Source organism: Canis lupus, chromosome 6 (assembly GCF_011100685.1).
Source record: "Canis lupus familiaris isolate Mischka breed German Shepherd chromosome 6, alternate assembly UU_Cfam_GSD_1.0, whole genome shotgun sequence".
In the NCBI taxonomy this organism is placed as follows: Eukaryota; Metazoa; Chordata; class Mammalia; order Carnivora; family Canidae; genus Canis; species Canis lupus.
Genome location: NC_049227.1, coordinates 42,668,579 through 42,689,982, shown reverse-complemented (window position 1 = coordinate 42,689,982; position 21,404 = coordinate 42,668,579). Strand labels below are relative to the sequence as shown.

General features: G+C 48.4%; 2 long non-coding RNA genes across 4 annotated transcripts; one reads left to right on the top strand and one right to left on the bottom strand.

Moving 5' to 3' along the window:
• Window positions 1–6,237: 6,237 nt before the first annotated feature.
• Window positions 6,238–8,089, bottom strand: LOC111096505. The gene is made up of 2 exons (XR_005360397.1): window positions 7,939–8,089; window positions 6,238–6,956 (listed from the first exon to the last, which is right to left on the bottom strand). It is a non-coding gene; the product is annotated as an uncharacterized LOC111096505 (long non-coding RNA).
• A 132-nt stretch (window positions 8,090–8,221) lies between these two features.
• LOC111096348 lies at window positions 8,222–21,194 on the top strand. 3 transcript variants are annotated; one of them, XR_005361030.1, is made up of 6 exons: window positions 8,222–8,296; window positions 11,357–11,572; window positions 12,768–12,851; window positions 13,321–13,498; window positions 17,586–17,654; window positions 21,135–21,194. It is a non-coding gene; the product is annotated as an uncharacterized LOC111096348 (long non-coding RNA). The 3 variants fall into 3 exon arrangements; XR_005361031.1 differs by lacking the exon at window positions 8,222–8,296 and having other exon boundaries at window positions 10,977–11,572; window positions 12,772–12,851; XR_005361029.1 differs by lacking the exon at window positions 8,222–8,296 and having other exon boundaries at window positions 10,977–11,572.
• The last annotated feature ends 210 nt before the right edge of the window (window positions 21,195–21,404 follow it).

The window sequence follows — 21,404 nt, the reverse complement described above, 5'->3', positions numbered from 1 at the left end:
TGCACCTGCATGCCACTGTCCTCACGCTCCTCTTAGAGAAAATTGAGGGCCAGGGAGGTTAAGGAACTTATCCAAGGTGACCCAGCTAGCAAATAGCAGAGCTGATATTGGAACCCTGAACGTCTGGCTGCAAAGTCTTTGTTCCTTCCATTCTATGACGGTCCGTGGGGTGGGCCAGTGAGTGCTGGGTGTTTGTGGGGCTGGTGTCTGTAGGAGTGGGTACCCAGGGAAAGGCTGCTGTCTGGCTCTGGAGAAGCTGGAGGCAGGAAGGCCACGGAGGAGGCTTTTGCAGCATCCCAGGTGTGAGTGATGAGGACCTGGGTGGTGGCAGCGGGGAGGGAGAGAGCAGCTTTTGCAGGGTGCAGTCAGGACTTGCATAAGCCTTGGTACAGGGGGGCAGAACTGGCCACAGTGTCATGGTCAGATGGCTGGACAAAAGACCGAGAGTGGGAATGTCCCCAGGTGGGTGTGTGCTCCAGTTGCCACCTAGAGCACCCCCCATTCCCTTTTGCCTTACACCTGGCCCAATCCACACATTGCCAGGGAGGCATCTGAGTTGTGTTCCTGGGGATAAAATCACCATTTCGTGGGATAGCCCTTTCACTTATTACCTGCGAGATCATGGGTAAATTATATGAATTATGAGCTTCAGTCCTCTTATTTATAAAATAGGAATGGGGCACCTGGGTGGCTCAGTTGCTTAAGCATCTGACTTTGGCTTGGGTTATGATCTAGGGGCCCTGGGTTCGAGCCCCGTATGGAGCTCCCTGCTTAGTGGGGAGTCTGCTCCTCTCTCTCCTTCTGCCCCTCCCCCGACTTATGCCTGTGCACACTCTCTCTCTGCCTCCCTCCCTCAAATAAATAATAAAATCTTTTTTAAAAAAATGGGGACAACAAAAGTCTACTAAGTTGACATTCAATGCTACATTTAAAGCTCTTAGCACATTGACCAACACACAGAAAACCCTCAATGCATCTATGGAACTTTTGAAGCCATAGTGGAAGGTGGTGGAGGAGGAGGCAATCATGCATCAGGCCTGAGTTCAGCTCAGAGAACTTGGAAAGTTTTGGGGTTACCATTGGCAACTCTACTAGTGGAGGGGGGCAGACTAGGGTGGGCTAAGTCCTTTTGGAGAAAATAGCAACAACATCACACTTGTATTGTGTTTGATAATGTTCCACATTTAATTTTTACAACAGTCTTATGACTTGGACAGGGGTGTGCTTACTCCTACCAGCAGCCTAAAATTATTTTGAAATAAGGTAGGATCCAAACAGAAGTAAAAAAATGTTACATATCCATGGTGGAGAATGGATAGTATCCATTACCATCACATCTCAGACTCAGGAAAGACATTTTATTTTTGTTTTTTAAAAAGATTTTATTTATGTATTCATGAGAGACACACAGAGAGGCAGAAACTTAGGCAGAAGGAGAAGCAGGCTCCAGGCAGGGAGCCTAACGTGGGACTCGATCTCAGGACCCCAGGATCATGCCCTCAGCCAAAGGCAGATGCTAACCACTGAACCACCCAGGCATCCCAGGAAAGACATTTGCTTGGGAGGGAGGCTGGTGCTGGGAAAGTGGTGGAAAGAGGGGAGGAGAAGGGAGGAGAGAATCCTTTACGGTACTCACTGAGGGCCTTAGGAGGATAAATATATTAGCAGAGGTCAAGATGGAGATGGACACGGGATTCAAGAGGCTGCTGGTGGGGGGTGGTCCTGCAGGTTAGATGCTCAATCCGTCTGAGCACCTAGAGATGATCAGTCCACAGGAACCGACTCTAGTCTACAGGAACTAACCCAGCTCACAGGAAATGTACACCAGACCAGGCAAGCTACTTTCCAGCTTGCAACAGGGGAATCAAAACACCAAGCATAAGCTTTTTTTCCCAAAAGTCAGTGAACAGTGAATTGGAACCAGGGTTTTGAATAGCTCGTTGGCCTTGGGCCTCCTTGTCTGCACCCATGTGCCCTGGGCAGAGCCGTGTTGGCTTCTTGAGTGGCTTTGTGTAAAAGATGCCCCTTCCTTGGGTCAACACAGCCTCATGCTGGGGAGCACAGGTTGGTGAGCAGAGGACAGGCTACTTTGGCTCCCCAAGCACCACGGGCTCTTATCCGTGCATACCCTGTCTGACATAGGTGGCAGCCTGGCCCTGAAGTCCCTGGGCCCCTGCAGCCTGCGGGTGTGCATGCAGCTGTATTACCACTGAGGCCTCCGGCTCTTGCACCTGCTCCTGGTAGACGTCCCCCAGCTGGGTCTGGGACTTGAGCAGCCCCCTGCACAAGCTTACATGTTAGGTGAGGCTCCAGCCACCTCTGCTCCGCCTCCAATCCTGTTCTGGAGCTGTGGGCTCAGGGCCCACAGAGTTGTGTGGGGGCCTCAGCGCTGCTGTGGGAGTACATAGATCATGCCAACGTGTCCCTGGGGAAGCCTGCCGGAGGTGTGGTTGAAGCCCCCACTGTGAATAATCCAGGTGCACGGCTCTCTCCCTCCCCCTCTGTCCTGTCCCTGTGCGCCAGATAGCTGCTGTGGCTGCCTGGGCAACCGGGTCATGCACAAACCCGGGACTGATGCTCACCGAAATGTCACCTTTGAGTTAGGAACAGGTGGGCCCTCTGGGCAGACATGACCCTGACAGCTCACAGAACTGCTGATATCTTTGGATAGCCAAGGGAGTGTCCCTCCGTCCAGGTGTCCTGGCGGGGCCAGGGCCGGTTCCTTGGTGAGCAGAACGCAGGCAGATCTCCGCTTCTTGCTGAACTTGCTCCCGCCTGGTAGCTCTTTGCAGTGTCCACCTTCCCACAGGGTGGCGGTACTGAGACCCTCCACCGGCCTCGGCTGCAGGCTGCAGCTTCTGGCTCTGGGGCTGGGCACCCTCTCCAGGCGCCCACACCTGCTAACTCATGCGCTGGGCTCCAGTGGGGCCCCGGCTGGCCGGCCGGCTCAGTACACAGGCTGGCTCACATAGGAGTCCTCCCAGTTAGTCCTTAGCCTGAGCCAGGACTCCGGCAGGAGAGGTGCCCAGGGGCCAGCTGATGTGGACACGCTTTCTCCTGGACAAGGCTGGAGACGTACATTCTGGCCCTTAGGTCGTGCTGTTCAAGATCCTTTTTCAGGGAAAAGCACCAGCGGGGAGGCTGAATTTAGCCGTCCAAGGTAATAACAGTGGCTGACATTTATTGAGCACTTGCAGATGCAAGTAGGCCCAATTTAATCCTCAGATCAGCCCTGGGAAGTAGGCACTATTGTTACTGCCATTCACAGAAAATGAAACAAAGGCACAGAGAGGTTTAGTCATCTTCCCATGTTTACACAGCTAGCAAGTGGTGGATCCAGGATGTCAATCCAGGAGGTCTGTCTCCAGAGGCAATGCTCCACGGGTTGTGCCCCAACCTTCTTCCTTTGGGTTCTGTGGATGAGGTGGTCTGGGGCCCATCATGGTTGCGCAGGATGGGGGCTGACCCCTCACACTACAAGGGAAGGCTGGCCTATGTCCTGGGCCTTACCAGCTCCTCTCAGTAGATTTCCATGGGTGGGACATCCTGATGGTGATTGCAGCCCTGGGCCCTGGTCCACAGCTCCTGCACTCTAGGGCAGCCCTGGTTCTGGGACCCGGTCAAAGTTAATCAATTCTTTGCCCGCATTTTCCGTCTTGCACTTGCCAAGCCAAAACCCCATCCCCTGAACTCCCTGTGAATGTCCCATTTATATACCTCTGTCAGTCCCTGGGGCTTTTCCTTCATTTCCTGACAGCCTCCTGGCTCCTGGGCAGGACTCTTTTTCTCCTAGGGCCTATTTGCTATTTGTGTGGCTGTGACAGATACAGTCCTAACTGCAACCCTCTTCCCAGACTTAGAGAAAGCAAAATGCCTTACATCCACGCCTGCCTTCACTCGAAGAGAAATTGCTATCATCACTCACCCCAAAATGGGGTCAGGAAAGGACAGCCTTTTCAATAACTAGTGCTGGGGCAACTGGATATGCACATGGAAATAATGCCAGGCCCAACCTCACACCAATTACAAAAGTTAATTTCAAATGTCTTAAAGATCTGCTTTTAGATGACAATGTAAAAGAACACCTTGATGAACTTGGAATACAGAGCTTTTTTTTTTTTTTTTCCCAGAGCTTTTTTTTTTTAATTTTATCTATTTATTCACGATAGACAGAGAGAGAGAGAGAGGGGGCAGAGGGAGAAGCAGGCTCCATGCAGGGAGCCCGTTGTGGGACTCGATCCCAGGTCGCCAGGACCACACCCTGGGCTGCAGGCGGCACTAAACCGCTGTGCCACCGGGGCTGCCCACTTAGTGCTTTTTGTATCCTGTTTAAGAAAGCTCTGTATTCCGGGGATCCCTGGGTGGCTCAGTGGTTTAGCGCCTGCCTTTGGCCCAGAGCACGATCCTGGAGACCCGGGATCCTTCATGGAGCCTGCTTCTCCCTCTGCCTGTGCCTCTGCCTCTTTCTCTCATGAGTAAATAAACAAATCTTTTTTTTTTTTTTTTTTAAAGCACGAAGCATGATGGGGGAAAAATGATAAATTAGATTGTATTAAGGGGCACCTCGGTGGCTCAGTGGTTGAGCATCTGCCTCTGGCTCAGGGCGTGATCCTGGGGTCCTGGGATCGAGTCCCACATCGGGCTCCTCACAAGGAGCCTGCTTCTTCCTCTGCCTGTGTCTCTGCCTCTCTCTCTGGGTCTCTCATGAATAAATAAATAAAATCTTTTAACAAAAGATTGTATTAAGATTAAGAAATTCTATTTCTCAAAAGCCACAGAATGAGAGTGGATAATAAAGGGCTTATGAGCAGAATAAAGAACTACAGATCAGTAAGAAAGAGACAACTGACAGAAAACAGAAGGCTTGATCAGGCATTTCACAAAGGAAATCCAAACGACCCGTACACACATGAAGAGGAGCTCATTTGTATTTGCTATCAGGGAAATATTAACTAAGACCTCAAACAACTATGACCACACAACCCATCAAAATAATCCAAAGGAAAAAGCTTGATAACGCCCAGTGCTGGTGAGGACATGCAGTTGGAGCTCTCGTGCAATCTGGTGAGAGTGTAAGTTGGCACAGCTACAGACAACTGGTTGCATCTGTCAAAGCAGAACATGGGTGGACGGTGGCCTGTGTACCCTGGTCATAGGTGGAATGTCACAGGAGCACTGGGCACAGAGCTCAAAGCTGTAGACCACTCAATGCCCCCTGCAGACCACATAAAGACATGTGGCACAGCCACACAATGGGGATGCCAGACTGCAGTGGACATGAACAAAGGGCGGTCACACACTCCAGTGAAGAAGTGTTGCACAGACAGCAACACTTCTCCCACCAGCAGAAGCCAGACGCAAAAGTATCCACTCTGTAAGCCCGTTTATATACGCTTCAAAGCAAGCAAAGCTCAGCTGTGGCATTAAAAGTTAGACTAGTGGGGGCACCTGGGTGGCTCAGTGGTTGAGTGTCTGCCTTTGGCTCAGGTCGTGATCCTGGGGTCCTGGGATTGAGTCCCACATTGGGTTCCCCTTACAGAAGGCCTAGCTTCTCCCTCTGCCTGGGTCTCTGCCTCTCTCTCTGTGTCTCTCACGAATAAATAAATAAAATCTTAAAAGAAAAAAGCCGAACTAGTGCTTACTCTTGGGTTAGTATGAACCTCTGGGGATGCTCAGGGGTATTGATAATGTTCTGTTTCATCTGGGGGCTGGCTACCCAGAGTGTCGATTTTGTGAAACGACACAAATTGCAGGCTTAAAACTCCTGTACTTTATACTTTAATATGAAGTTAAAAACCAAAATCATGGGGAGAAGTCAGGTAGCCCACAGACCTGGCCTGGGGGCTCTGGTGATCCAAATCTGGGCGTTCTGGTGCACAGGACCACAGTAGGGCCTCCAGAGGTGGTTTGGGCTCTGCAGCAAGAAGATGGGAGACCCAAGGAAGGCCCTCTGACCTGGAAGAGATTTGCCTCATCCTGAGCTCACCTTGATGAAGGAGATAGAGGATGTTTGCCGGCCTCCTGTAGAGTCAGGTTTGGGTTTGGCTTGGGTTGCTGGAGGGGAGGTAGTGTGGGCCAGAGAAAAGTGACACACTGGCCTACATCTGTTTTCCTGCCTCCAAACTGCAGGCTTTGGGTTTGCCAGTCTTACCTGCCCTATCCGTATATGCCATGCTATTATTTTCTTAATATTTTCTTTAAATATTAAGTTAATTCGCTTTGAAAAATTAGCCATGGTACAACTTCATAATTTTTAAAATAATATTTTTTTAAAAAGATACAGAAAAAATCGCAGGCGCTAGCCAGGACACGGAGAAACTGAAACCCGTATACAGTGCTGGGGTCATGTGAAATGGTGCAACCAGTGGGGAAATGGTTTGATGGTTTCTCAGGAAGTGAGACACAGGATTGCCATCTGACCCAGCAATTCCAGTCCTATGATAAAAGAAAAGAAGTGAGAATTGTTATTCAAATAAATAGATGAGTGTGAGTGTTCATAGCAGCACTGTTTACAATAACCGAAAGCGAAAATAGCCCAAACGCCGGTCAACAGATGGAGAAACAAAACGCGGTACATCCACACCAGGGAACATTACTCCGCCACGAGGAGCCCGGACACAGGTCACGCCGCGGAGGAACCGCAAACGCGCTGTGTAAGCGCAGAAGCCGGGCTGGCGGGTCACACAGCCTCCACCTGCAGGAAGTAGCCAGATGTGGGACTTCAAACAGACGAAGTGCAGGTTGGGGGTGGCCAGGGTTGCCAGGAAGGGGGATAATGAGGAACAACTCACCCTTTAATGGATGTGAACCCCTTTAGGGGGTTCCTGTTGGGGCAATGAAAATGTTTTGGAACTACTTAGAGGTGGCGGTCGCACAGCGCTGTAAATGCGCTCACTCGCTGTCACTGAATCGCTCACTTCAAAAAGTTTCACGTTATGAACTTCTTACTCATGTCACTTTCGCCGCAACAGAAAAAAAAACAAGTGAGTGAGGAGAAACCAGCAGTTCTCCTGCCCGCAGCTCGTGGGGTCGGCAGGGAGGGAACCGGCGGTGCCGCGGGCTCGGGTCGCGCCAGTTATGCGGGAGCGGCGGGGTGTAGCGGGGGGCGGCGGGGACGTGCGGGGGCGCGGGTGTGCGGGGGCGGCGGGTGTGCGGGGGGGCGGTGCTGGGTGGTGCGGGGGGCGGCGGGTGTGGCGGGGGCGGCGGGGCGTGGCGGGGGCGGCGGGGTTGCGGGTGTGGCGGGGGGCGGCGGGGGGGCGGCGGGGTGTGCGGGGGGGGCGTGCGGGTGTGCGGGGGGCGGCGAGTGTGCGGGGGGCGTGCGGGTGTGCGGGGGCGCGGGTGTGCGGGGGCGGCGGGGTTGCGGGTGTGCGGGGGCGGCGGGGGCGGCGGGTGTGCGGGGGGCGTGCGGGTGTGCGGGGGGCGGGCGGGGGCGGCGGGTGTGCGGGGGCGGAGGGTGTGCGGGGGCGGCGGGGGCGCGGGTGTGTGCGGGGGCGGTGGGTGTGCGGGGGGCGTGCGGGGGCGCGGGTGTGCGGGGCCGTGCGGGGGGTGCGGGGGCGGCGGGAGCGGCGGGGGCACGGGTGTGCGGGGGCGGCGGGTGTGCGGGGGGGCGCGGGGGCGGCGGGGGCGCGGACAAGCAAGCGGTCGGAGGTTCGGGGCCGCGGGGCCGAATCGGGCCTTTCTCTGCGCGGGAGCTGCGCGTTCGGCCAGCAGAGGGGCGCCGCCCGACCCGTGCGGCCCGGGCCCGGGACGACTTGGCCTTACAGAGGACGCGGAGACTTCAACTTGCAACCTCTTGGTGGCCGTGGGGCCTGCTGCACAGGGGATGTGCGGGGTCCCCCAGCCTTCCGCGTCGCTTACCCGAAGCCAGACGATGCCTCCACGCCCCTCTCCCATCCTTCTCCAGGCTGCACCCCCTCCCGAGTAAATGGGTTACTGCACCTTCTGCGGTGAACGGGGTGAGCTCCCGAGGCGAGCAGGCGACCGGACGACTGGGCTCAGCCACCCCCGCTAGTGCACCAAGGGCCTCGCCTTGCCTCGCCTTCCGAGCGGCCCAGCGCGAGACGCAGGCCCAGCGTGAGAAGCTTCCGGAGCCAGCAGCCTGGGGGGGGGGGGGGGGGGGGGGGGGGGGGCTGGTCTCCCAGGCTGGATCCGAGGTGTGGCCTGATCCCTCTGTGCTGCGAAGCCACAGCCCTTCCTTACCCCCCACGCACTTTGGCAAGAGCTCGTGACCTCGGCTTCCGGTTTAACGGGCTCTGCTCAGCCAGGCTGGGGTCGGCCTGGAATCCCACGTTGCCCGGTGAGACCCAGCCCTCTTGGCCCCCACTCCGGGGCAGTCCCCAAGCCCCGATGCTCCACAGGGTCGGCACCTCCTGGACCACACCACCAGCACCACCGCGGTGCCCGGGGATCCCGGCTTCTTCCCTGCTCTAGGCCAGACCTCGTGAGCACACACAAGGCCATCCCCAGTGTCCTGGGGCCCAGCCTGTAACCTGCCTGGCTCCGGCCGGATCCAGCTCATTGCCACCCTCACCTGGCCCCACCCTTTCTCTGCATACTTTCTTTGTATTTAGAACTCCACTAATCTTCTCATGTTATCCAAAAGCCCAGAGGTTTTTGTTGTGTGTGTGGTTTTCTTTTTTTTAATATTTTATTTATTCATGAGAGACACAGAGAGAGAGACAGAGACACAGGCAGAGGGAGAAGCAGGCTCCTTGCAGGGAGTTTGATGCAGGACTCGATCCCAGGACCCCAGCATCACGATGTGAGCCAAAGGCAGACACTCCACCACTGAGCTACTCAGGGGCCCAAGCCCAGAGGTTTTAATACAAGAGGCTTCTTGTAGCTCAATGAGGTTTTGATCCCCAGTGAACTGTTCTGAAGCTTTCCAGCACATGCTTTCTGGCTTATGGTCTCTCTCTGGCCATATCTGTTGCTGTGTTGACACCACTTTGAAGTGATTATAAGATCTACATTGGGATCCCGGGGTGGGTCAGCGGTTTGGCGCCTGCCTTTGGCCCAGGGCGTGATCCTGGAGACCTGGGATCGAGTCCCACCTCGGGCTCCTGCATAGTGCCTGCTTCTCCCTCTGCCTGTGTCTCTGCCTCTCTCTCTCTCAAGAATAAATAAAATCTTAAAAAAAAATAAAAAGATCTACATTAGAATGAAATATTCTGGCCAGTGCAGTTGAGTTTCTTGCTGATAATGAATACAAAGGACACAAAGCCATCTAAGAAACATCCACTGTGCTTGGCATGTGAGGACCTTTTGGCTTACTTGCCAAGTTTGTCTAGTGTCAGCTTGCACAGGGTTTGGAAATAGTCCTGGATTGTTGCTGGGTCCTCCGGTCCGGTGGTTTCACTCTGCGGCCTCTTGTAGGCAGTGTGGTGTCCCGGGAGAGGCCGTCCAAATGCTCCTCTCTGATTTACTGTGTGTCTTTGGGCAGGTTACTTACTTTATCTGGGCCTTAGCTTCCTCATCTATTAAAGGGGAGAAGAAATATGTAATTCAAAGAGATGTTTCAAGAATTCGATGAGAAAGTATATGTAGTAGATGTGCAATGGGTGCTCAATGGCTATTGACCGGGATTATTAGTAAATGCAGACGTGCCACTTCTTGAAAGAGGAAAACAGTGCTCTTTCCTAAACAACGTTGTCACACTTGAATTGGCTGCCAGAAAGTTATCACTCCTCGAGGCGTCTGGAAGCAGAGGCGGGGAAGGGGCTATTGCACGGGGCAGGGGACAGGGGGCCGCCATGTGGTGCTAGTGTCCTGGACTAAAGGCAAAAAGCAGGAGAAAGACCATTTCCAACCTCTGCTGGTTTGAGAAGTGGAGCCCTCTGTCTGGGCCGAGGCGATGTTGTTCTCAGAGGTATTAGATATAAGGCCCAGAGCCAAATGCGGGATCAAATCTCAGAGAACAATGGAGCCTCATGGGACCTTGGATGAGAACCCATGCACCCAAATCTGCTGACAGCTGCTGGAGACCCCCCAGCAGGAGGGCAGCGGAGTCCCACGTGGACGGGAGGTGCTGCACATTTGTTGGCCATGTACTGTGTGCAAGGCACCGCTTCCAAGTGCTTCTCTCGTCTTAGTAGATCAACTCCCACTAAATGAAAGCTCTGTAAAGTCTGAACTTTGTCTATTTTGGTCACTACTGAATTTCACAAGAGTGCCCAGCCCATTAGTGAGATTCCTGAGAAAAATTTGAAACCCTAAGGGGCATGTATGGGCTACTGTAATCCGAGGAGGCGATTCTGGTGCACAGAGATTCAGTAACTCGCCCCAGAGTCCCCGGAGGGTAAAGGGCAAAGCCAGCATTCGAACCCGGGCCACAGTGAGAAGCCGCCTCCAGATTGCCCGTCTTCCTCCTACCTCTTCTCACTGAATGCTTGACCAGTTTCTTTTCCTTCTTGTGTGTTCTTCCTACCTTGGCTGTCTGTAGACATTTGTGTAACTCCGACAAAATACCTTTGGGGCCCTTGGCTCCATCTGCTATCAAGTTCCCAATTTCACAAAAAGTATAGCAATAAAGGGTCTGGTCTGTTATTTTTTAAAAGGTTTTATTTATTTATTCGTAAGAGACACACAGAGGCAGAGACACAGGCAGAGGGAGAAGCAGGCTTCCTGCGGGGAACCTGATGCGGGACTCGATCTCAGGACCCCGGGATCATGACCTGAGCCAAAGGCAGACGCTCAACCACTGAGCCACTCAGGTGCCTCAAGGGTCTGGTTTATAAGTACTTCAGACTCTAGTTCTTCATGAAGACCAGGGTGTTAAAGGGAACTCAGTTTCGTGGGTGGAAGCCTTTACACGCAGGCTCAAGTCCTCCTTCTAGGCTGTCCAGGCATGTTCTGCATGTTTAGTGAGGATGTGAGGAAGGAGGTGATGGTGTCTGAACATGTTCTTCCCACCCCACCCTCCCCCCGCCCCCGCCCCCAAGTCCAAGAAATTTGGAAGGAAATGAAAAAGAACAAGCCACCAGTGTGTTGGTCTCTGCCTCAGTTAAGGTCCTCTTCTGCTCTCTGCTTCCCCCTTCCCCCATCTTCCCTCCTCCCCCTCCACCTGTTTCTCACTATTTCCCCTCCCACCTCACCCCCAAAGGCTCCTTTCCAGATTCCAGACCTGGAGGACTTGGGCAGTGCCTGGCCCAGCCCAGGACACTTGCTGCAGTCTGAGGCTCTCCACCCTGGTTGCACCATTGGCAGTGCTTCTGGGGCTGGAAAGAAATAAGTGCGAGTGCCCTGTACTGCGTGCACCTAAGATGCAGGTCTGGGCGAGTCCAGGAATCTGCAGTAACAGCCAGTGGTACTACTGATGCATGGCCTTGGTTGATGGGCTGCTCTCTGATGTTGCTAGGTTTCCTTAACTTAGGGCTATATGAAGAAGAAATAAAAGGATGCGTCTAGAATCACAGTGCTGATACCGTGGAAAGAACTAATGCACTCAGGAGGCCTACTTGGGATTCTTCCCTCAGCTTCACCACGTAATTGATGTAAAACATTGTGGACTTTAAAGGTGTACAACATGATGGTTCGATACAGGTATTTATTGTGAAATGGCTGCCACAATAAGGTAAATGAACACCTCCATCATCTCATGTATTACCATTTTTATTGTGTGTATGCTGAGAACATTTTGGCAGGAGGTGGGGTGGGGGATGAGGAGCAGAGGGACAAGGAGAAGCAGGGTCTATGCCAAGCATGGAGCCCGATTCAGGGCTTGATCCCATGACCCTGAGATCATGACCTGAGACAAAATCAAGAGTCAGACACAACCGACTGAGGCACCTAGGTGCCCCCTGGTGACATTTAAGATCCACTCTTTTAGCAGTTTTTAAAAACTGTTTATTTATTCAAGTAGGTTCCATGCCCAGCATGGAACCCAACGTGGGGCTTAAACTCACGACCCTGAGATCAAGACCTGAGCTGAGATCAAGAGTCAGATGCTCAGCTGACTGAGCTCACCCAGGAGCTCCAACCATTTTCAAGTGCACAATGCTCTCTTGCTAACTGTAGTCTCTATGCTGTGCACTCACCCCTAGAATTTATTCATCATAGAGCTGTAAGTTTGTATCCTTTAACCAATATCTCCTCATTTCCCCCACCTTCTAGCCCCTGGCAGCCTCCAGTATGTTCTCTATTCTTGCAAGTGTGGCGTTTTCAGATTCCACATGAATGAGATCAGATGGTATTTGTCTGACATTTCATTTTGTGTAATGGTCGGGGTCCATCCATGTTGTTGCAAATGGCAAGATTTCCTTCTTTTTTATGACTAAGTAATAGTCCATTATATAAATACACCACATTTTCTTTATGTCTTCATCCATCCACAGACACAGGTTGCTTCCATATCTTGGCTATTGTGAATAATGCTGCAGTAAACATGGGAGTGTAGACATCTCTTTGAGATAGAAATTTCATTTCCTTCAGATATATAACCAGAAGTGGGATTGCTGGATCATATAGTAGCTCTACATTTAACTTTTTGAGGAACCTCCATACTATTGTCCACAGTATCTGCACCAATTTACATCCCCTCCAGTAGTGCACTAGGATTCCCTTCTCCCCACATCCTCACCAACACTTGTTATTTCTTGTCTTCTTGATATGAGCCATTCTGACAGGTATGAAGTGATAGTTCATTGTGGTTTTGAGTTGCATTTTCCTGATGATGAGTGATCTTTTCATTTACCTGCTGTCCATCTGTATATCTTCTTTGGAAAAATGTCTTGTTTAAAAAAAAGATTTTACCTATTTACTTATTTGAGACAGAGAAAGAGAGAGAGAGAGAGAGCGCGCGCACAAGCAGGGGCAGAGGCAGAGGGAGAAGCAGGCTCCCAGCTCAGCCCAAGGTAGGTCTCAACCCCAGGACCCCAGAATCATGACCTGAACCAAAGGCAGATGTCTACCCAACTGGGCCACCCAGGTGCCCCTAGAAAAGGTCTATTCAGGTCCTCTGCCCATTTAAAAATCAGATTATTAAGTCCCACCCCTTTGAATTGTATGAGTTTCCTATGTATTTTGGATATTGTCTTCTTATCAGTTATATGATTTGCAAATACTTTCTCCATTCCATAGGTTGCCTTTTTATTTTGTTGATTGTTTCTTTTGCTGTGCGAAACTACTTGAGATACCATTCCCATTCTGATAACACTTCATTTTTATGCCAATGTTTGCATAGCAGGAGCCCTCTTTGACCCAAGGGCCAGATCATTTATACTGTTTCTGCTGTTGCCCAGAGTATTGGTCTCACCTGTGCCCCCTGCTCCCCAGCTGTCTTCTGTGGTGACAATTGTCGACAGCCTTGTGTTTCTACCTCAGCACCTGGAACTGAAAGCCGTAGAACGCAGTTGACAAGACTTTCCTCCCAGTGAGAGACTGATGGAAGGTATTATCATCACCGTCATCACCATCACCATTATCATCTTCACAGCAAACTCTGTGTGCCAGGCCCCTCCAATTGCTCCATCACACCTCATCCTCACAGTGATGCTGGGAGGTAGGTACAGTTATCTCCATTTTGTAGATGAGGAAACAAATTTCCCAGTACCAGGCACCAAAGCTAACAAAGCTCGTGTGTTCCTGGCAGGGTTTACTGTTAGTAGCCACAGCCACAGGTGAAAATGGTGCTGAAGGTCCCAGGCAATTACTCCCAAAGGACCCTGAATGGGAAATGTGAATCCAGCCTTTATCAGTATGGATTTGGGGGCTCCCTGAACCTCAGACTCCAGGTCAAACTCCCTCCCTCCTCACTTCATCTATCCCCCATCCTTCTCTTCCAGTCTGAGACAATCCTCTCTGTTAGTGAGAATATCCCCCTTGTAGAGCTTCTACCACTCCCCCCCTTCAAGGGAGGTATGATCCAGAAGAGTCAGATTGGGCAGGTGTGACAGACAGTCCACCATTACTTTTCTCAAGGTTTCAGGTTGGGAACCTAAGCAGGCACTGGAGAGCAATATTCCCACCTAGCTCTGAAGCCCTCACCCAGCCTGGGACACGCACATACAAAAGCCCTAAGATTGGGCAGCCCCAGTGGCGCAGCGGTTTAGCGCCGCCTGCAGCCCGGGGCGTGATCCTGGAGACCCTGGATCGAGTCCCGTGTCAGGCTCTCTGTATGATGCCTGCTTCTCTCTCTCCCTCTGCCTGTGTCTCTGCCCCTCTCTCTCTCTCTCTCTATGAATAAATAAATAAAATTTAAAAAAAGCCCTAAGATTAAAAAGCGAGCACTTAATAATCCCCGAAGTAGGCAAACGAAGAAGATGCTTCTGTAGTTATACAAAACGATATCTTCAGACAAACAGGACGAACAATTCCTGGTGACATTTCTTTTGTTTTTGGGCCTCAAATTCTCTTGGAAATGCTTCATCGAATGCTGAACTTCATGCAATGGAGTGATAAGCCAGTCACTTTCTGTTTGCTTTGGCATTAAACCATCTACAATAAAAGCAGAAAGGGTCTGACTCACATGTGAAGTGGATGATTAGAGAGACAGTTTCTCACGTTTTGTAATTACTTATGCTAAAGAAATTTCAGGCAATTTCAGAGTCTGAACTGTGCCTCCTAAACCCAATGAAAGAAAGCCAGCTTTTGGACACTTGGAGTCTTTTGTTTCATTTTAAGTTGCCGCTCAAACGAACAATTTGCCCACCTCAAAGTCCCCCCAAAGTGGCCCGTATAATTTCAAATTGTCACTGGTGAACTCTGCCAGTTAGAAAGATATATACAGGTGTTAACATTATAGGAGCAAGAGCGAAGGAAGCAGGTGTTTGGCCGGGATGGGTGCCGTTGAGACCTGTAGTGTGACCATCTATGTGACATGTGTCTCTGGGACTTGGTCAAAGACCAAGGATCATTCATCAGGATCTCCTGATTCCAGGTAGACTGAACTAAGTTGATTTTTAAGGTGTGGATACAAAACACTGTTTACTAAAGTTAATTTTAATTTGTCCTTATTTTAAAAATGCCAGCAGAGTAACAAAACATGAAAATGCCTTTGGATGATAATGCATGTATATTTGTTTTGGCCTTCTTAAAAGGTTTACATAATGTGAGATAAACATGCATAAAAAATTGCTGGATGGTTTTTAAACTTATTTCCCTTTGAGTTTCTCTTGTGTCTGCAGAAAAAAAGAAAAGATTGGTTACTCTAAAGATAATAATTAGCGTGGATGATTAATTGTATTGGATATAGTAACGGCGGAGATACAGGTATATATATCTATATAAAATAGGATGTGATTTTCTGTTTATGTAGAAAAATTATTACAGTTAATTCAAATGATGAATTTAATATGATACATATTATTTTATTTATTTATTTATTTATGATAGTCACAGAGAGAGAGAGGCAGAGACATAGGCAGAGGGAGAAGCAGGCTCCATGCACCGGGAGCCCGACGTGGGATTCGATCCGGGGTCTCCAGGATCGCGCCCTGGGCCAAAGGCCTGCGCCAAACCGCTGCGCCACCCAGGGATCCCTATTATTTTATTTAATATGCTGATAAGTTAATGATACTTAAAGCAATAGCCAAAATCTTTAAAGTAATATTTATTGTATGTTTATGTACCTGTGTATCTGAATACATACAAATGAAATATTAGTAGATCCTTTACTATAATCTCTTACAAAAATAATGCACTTAATGAGTAAAGTTAATATTGGGGTCCTTCATGTAAAATGCTTATGTGCTTCTACACACAGATAAGTAGAGGTTCCTTTTCTTCACCAAATGATTCTCAGAACCTTTACTGCTTTCCCCACACTCTTAAATCATTTTGTTAGAAATTCCCTTGAATAGCCCTGACCTCACTGTATTTGCTCATATTTAAAAATGCTAGCACAGACCTAAATTCACACTTGAAATATAGACTTCTCCAGAAACCAAATCAGTTCCAAAGATTAAGATAATTATCCTTACCTGGGCCTCCCAGCTGCTAAAAAGGAAAAGAGCAAGCACCAGTGCTATTAGCAGATATGTTTTTGGGGTAGCCTGCAAATTTGGAATGCTTTAGGAAGAGCTTTCTAACTTTGACAAAACCATAAAGATTGGATAAGTTAAAAAAAGGGGGGGGGTGATTAGCTGATTTGCTGTTACCTAAGGAAATAGTTATAATAAAAGTAGAACATCATTCACAACACTAAGACCGGGGATCTCACGGTAGTGCTGTGGCTGACCTTCTTGCTCTGCAAGTAGCATTGCCCAAGACAGTGTTCCAGTAATCACAGTGAAAAGAAACTCTTGGAAGAACACAAAGAGGCTATTTTTAAACTGTCATAGACAAATCCCTGATTTGGAAAACCGGAAAGTGGAAAAATTCAGAAGCAGAAGTTGCATAAAGAGGAATTTTGCGTTCTCACAGTGGCTGATGCGTAACCTCAAATAATGTTAAATGAAGTTTAGCAGAGATGCTTCGTCTTATTACTCATAATAGCAGAGATACACCGGCAGCAATCTTGAGCCAACATCAGTAGGATACTTTATTTATTTATTTTTTTAAGATTTTATTTATTTATTCACAAGAGACACACAGAGAGAGAGAGAGAGGCAGAGACACAGGCAGAGGGAGAAACGACAGAGAGAGAGAGAGGCAGAGACACAGGCAGAGGAAGAAGCAGGCTCCATGCAGGGAGCCTGACGTGGGACTGGATCCCGGGTCTCCAGGATCATGCCCTGGGCTGAAGGCGGCGCTAAACCGCTGAGCCACCTGGGCTGCCCAGTAGGATACTTTAGAAGCATTGCCAAGGATGTTTTTAAAACATGTCACACTGCTGATGATGTGATCCTGGTGTAACATAAAGGTAGGATATGGACAAGAACTGAAGTCTTGAGAGCCTTTCATACTTGCTAATGGACTTTATACAGTTGCCTCTTGCAATGGATTATAAATGTGTTTTGGTTATTTTCTGTTTTCTTCTCGGAGAATATTAAAGATTTTCCTTACCAGGAAGCTACGGTTCTAATTGTAGGAAAAGAAAAAAATAAATCTGCTTGATTTCATCTCCTATCCTAGGAAATTTCCGCTTGTCTCTCTAATAACAACACTCATTATACTGGTGCTGTTATTAAGGAACTCTATAAAGTTTGTCTTTTACCCCCAAACTTTTGCTATTATTGTCATCCTTTTATCATTAACTTATTTTTGTAGTCCTTTAGGAAAAATGCCTGGGTGGCTCAGTGGTTGAGCATCTGCCTTCAGCTCAGGGCGTGCTCCTGGAGTCCTGCACTGGGCTCCCCACATGGAGCCTGCTTCTCCCTCTGCCTATGTCTCTGCCTCTCTGTCTCTGTGTCTCTCATGAATAAATAAAATCTAAAAAAACCAAAAAACTAGTAGAATCCTAAAAGCTGAAATTAACAAAGCTTCCTTAAACTTCCATGGCCTAAAATATTACCATTAGTTTTAACATATATAAGATGAATTCCCTCCGGGACTCAAATGTTATATTCTTATCAATTAATAAGAGGCTGGTCCATGTGTTTGAAAATCCCACCCCCAATGTTAGATTCTATTCTATTACAGGATATGATTGAAATATGATTATATTCTACAAGGAACTCATACAATAACTCTAGCTTTATCATTAACAGGTCTGAGCTGCCTTTCCAAACCACTCACTTAACAAGAGGAGATTTCATGCTCTGGAAAAGACACCTGAGGTAAATTACCCTTGAGCTTGGATGAAAAGGAGCTTACATATCCTGTTAACTGACCCAACATCAGAATTGTAAAGTATTGATCCTTAGGGTAATATATACCAGCTCAAAAGATATACAACATTTCCTCCTGAGGACTGGATGTTCATGCTATTGGAAATCTGAAACTGAGATTCTTTTTTTTTAAAGATTTTTTAAAAAAATTTTATTTATTTATGATAGTCACAGAGAGAGAGAGAGAGAGAGAGAGAGAGAGAGGCAGAGACATAGGCAGAGGGAGAAGCAGGCTCCATGCACCGGGAGCCCGATGTGGGATTCAATCCTGGGTCTCCAGGATCACACCCTGGGCCAAAGGCAGGCACCAAATCACTGCGCCACCCAGGGATCCCTGAAACTGAGATTCTTAGGAGTCTTCTAGAAGATGCTATTTCAGAAGTGAACAGCTTCTGCTCAAGACTTCAGATTGAGATTAACATTCTGTTTCAATTTATGTCAATTGAAAAATGAAATCTCATCAATCCTATTAAAAAGAGGATAACTTAATTACTTCGTTTCAGGGGTGCCTGGGTAGCTCAGTGGTTTAAGCATCTGCCTTTAGCTCAGGTCATCATCCCAGGGATCCCTGCTTCTCCCTCTCCCCTGCTTGTGCTCTCTCACTATGTCCCCCTCTGAAATAAATAAATAAATAACTAAAATCTTTTAAAAAATTATTTCCATGAAAAAGAAATTGTCACTTTACCTTTTGACTTGGAGACCTATTACCATGACTAATAGTCATTTTATTTCTGTTAATTGCCTATTTTACACTTGGCCAGTGTATCGTACCCTTAAATGTTACTGGCACAGCCACTGTCACTTCGATAGTTCAATGACTCATCCCATAATTGAGGGAAAAGAAAAAATGAACTCTGGTTTAAGTATAAACTATGCTCCGTGCACACTCTTCTGACCTTAGGAAAATCTCAGCATTGGGAGAAGAAATCTGGATTTCATGAATTATTGTCTTGGGGTCTGACTTTGTCATTGGCCCAAAGGTGGGGTGTGGGGGACTGAGAAAGTAGCCCCTGGTGGCTCAGAAGAGAGTGCATGGAGTGTAGGCTTCAGTGTTGCTGCAAGTTCCTTTGATACAGCTGGACTCTGTTCTCTTATTTGTTTGTTTATTTTTAAAAATTAAAGTATAGTCAACATACAAGAGTACATTAGTTTCAGGGGTACAACATAATGATTTGACATTTAACACAATCAGGAAATGTCCACCATGATAAGCGTAGTTGCCAACTGTCACCATACATCATTATGTTACTGTGTTCCCCCATGCTGTACTTTTCATTCTTGCGACATACTTATTTTATAACTGGAATTTGTACCTCTTCATTCTGTTCCCCTATTGGACAAGCAATCCCACATAATAACAATCTCCCAGTTACTCTGAGACCACAACAAAACAAAACAAAACCACTTCATGCTTTTACCTAATCACAGACAAAAGGTCACTGTGACAAAAACACCCAACCACAGAATTCTCCCCAGCTTTCTGACAGCGTCCATTCTAGAGTGAGCCCCCCTTCCTGGGGCCCTCCCCCAAATCACCCAAGCAGAACTGTAACCCTCTGATAGTGTGTTTCTCACACCCTGTTCCTGAGACACTCTGGTTCTCTGTGTACTCTCCCTGGCTGCAAGGACCAACAAACCCAATTTCTACTTCTCTGTGTTCCTGGTGGTCTTTGGCTGGAGGACAGTGACAGAGTCCATCACGGTTATTTAAAATTCTTGGCCCTATGCTGAGTGAAATAAGTCAATCAGAGAAAGACAGTTATCATATGGTTTGCTCATATGTGGAATATAAGAAGTAGTGCAGAGGATCACATGGGATGGGAGGGAAAATGGAATGGGAAATCATCAGAGAGGGAGACAAACCATGAGAGACTCTTGACTCTAGGACACAAACTGAGAGTTGCTGGAGGGGAAGAGGGTGTGGGATGCGGTAACTGGATGATGGGCATTAAGGAGGGCACTGCTGGAATGAGCACTGGGTGTTACATGCAACTGATGAGTTATTGAACACTACATCTGAAACTGTGCACTTTATATTGGCTAGTTGAATTTAAATTAAAAAAATAAGATTCTTGGAAATCCATATATTAAAGCAATGCCGGGTCTGACAGTGATTGTTAAGGTTGTTGCTTTCTTTTACGATAACTGTACTTCTCAGATGTCCATGAGCCCATGACTGTCTGTCTTCTACTCTGGTTTCCTCACCCTCCCCACAAAAGTCTTATAAAAATATATTCAAAATTGTAAAAAGTGAGTTAATCAGAGGAAAACTGAAATAAAAAGACAAGAAATAGCACTGAGTCAGAGGCCAGATTTACACAGAATGAATATCATGAGATCCCGTGTTCTTTCCACATGATAAAATTTGGCTGTGATTTGTCTAGAGCTCAAGGCGAGAATGAATTACAATTTGTTATGTACCTCTGTGCCTATAAAAATTAAAAATGTGAACCAGTGGCTTGGAGAAAGCAGCCCTGTTCCAGGAATGACCCCTTAGAAGAATGTTTCCTGCAGGATCCCGGTTAAATGTACTGAATACAAACCATACCGCCCACAAGGGAAAACCCCATGACAGGTTTCAAGGGACTGCAACATCCTTCCAAGGAAGTGTTTCAGGATCCACCACAATAAGGACTGGCCCCTACCCCACTCCATTCCTGGACCAAGCTGTACTTGGAGCCTCATAATGACCATGTGAGGACATCACGGGGCTCCCTGCCACAAGGGCTCCGCCCCCTTTACTGCGTGCACTGCCCTGCTGCCCTGCTCTCTCCTGAAGTTGCAGATCTTCTGGAACATGGATGATCCCGGGATCCATCCATCCCGGGCTTTGAGGAATGCCCGTTACCTGTTTCTGGGCCTCCCTGGAACCCTGTGGGCAGCTCACTGAGGTGAAGGACCTAGTGCTTTCCTCAGCACAGGTCCTGTGGGCCGCAGGTGCCAGCGAGGCCTGGTTCTCTCTTATTCCTGACCTCAGAGCCACAGCTTCCTCCTGCTTCTCTGATGGGAACGCAAAAAAGGCCAGGAGGACTTAAAACACTTGATATTCTTTTTTTGCCCAAGGGAAGGGTCACACAGGCATTTGAGTTCCTATTGTAAGAGCAATAAACAGTAGCCAGGGGCTGTTGATCCCTTCTGCTTGCTCGCTTTGACGTCAGAGGGGCTCAAGGCTCAAGTCCCATAGAGATTTTCCCCAGGTCTCCCAGCATAGCAGGCAGGTTGTCAAAATACCAAAGCCCTGCTCTCTTTTTTTTTTTTTTTTTTTTTTAAGCCCTGCTCTCTTAAAGCCATTCTATGGGGGCCCCCAAAAGTGTGGTCTAGGTAGAGATGGAGAATTTTATGTTCTGTGTATTTTACCACAATATGTTTTTAAGGGGATCTAAAGAGTCATTTTCTGAAAGTCTGTTTTTTTTTTTTTTTTTTTTAAAGGTGTCATTTATTTATTCATGAGAATCCCACAGAGAGAGGCAGAGACAAAGGCAGCAGGAGAAGCAGGCTCCTCACAGGGACCCCGATGTGGGACTCGATCACAGGACACCTGGGTCACGACCTGAGCTGAACGCAGATGCTCAACCACTGAGTCTCCCAGGTGCCCCTCAAATAATATTCAAAAGAATTTTAAAAATCACCAGGACATGGGAACTTTAATACTATACTGTTGGTATTTATTTCTAACATGTCATTTTATATCCTGAGGAT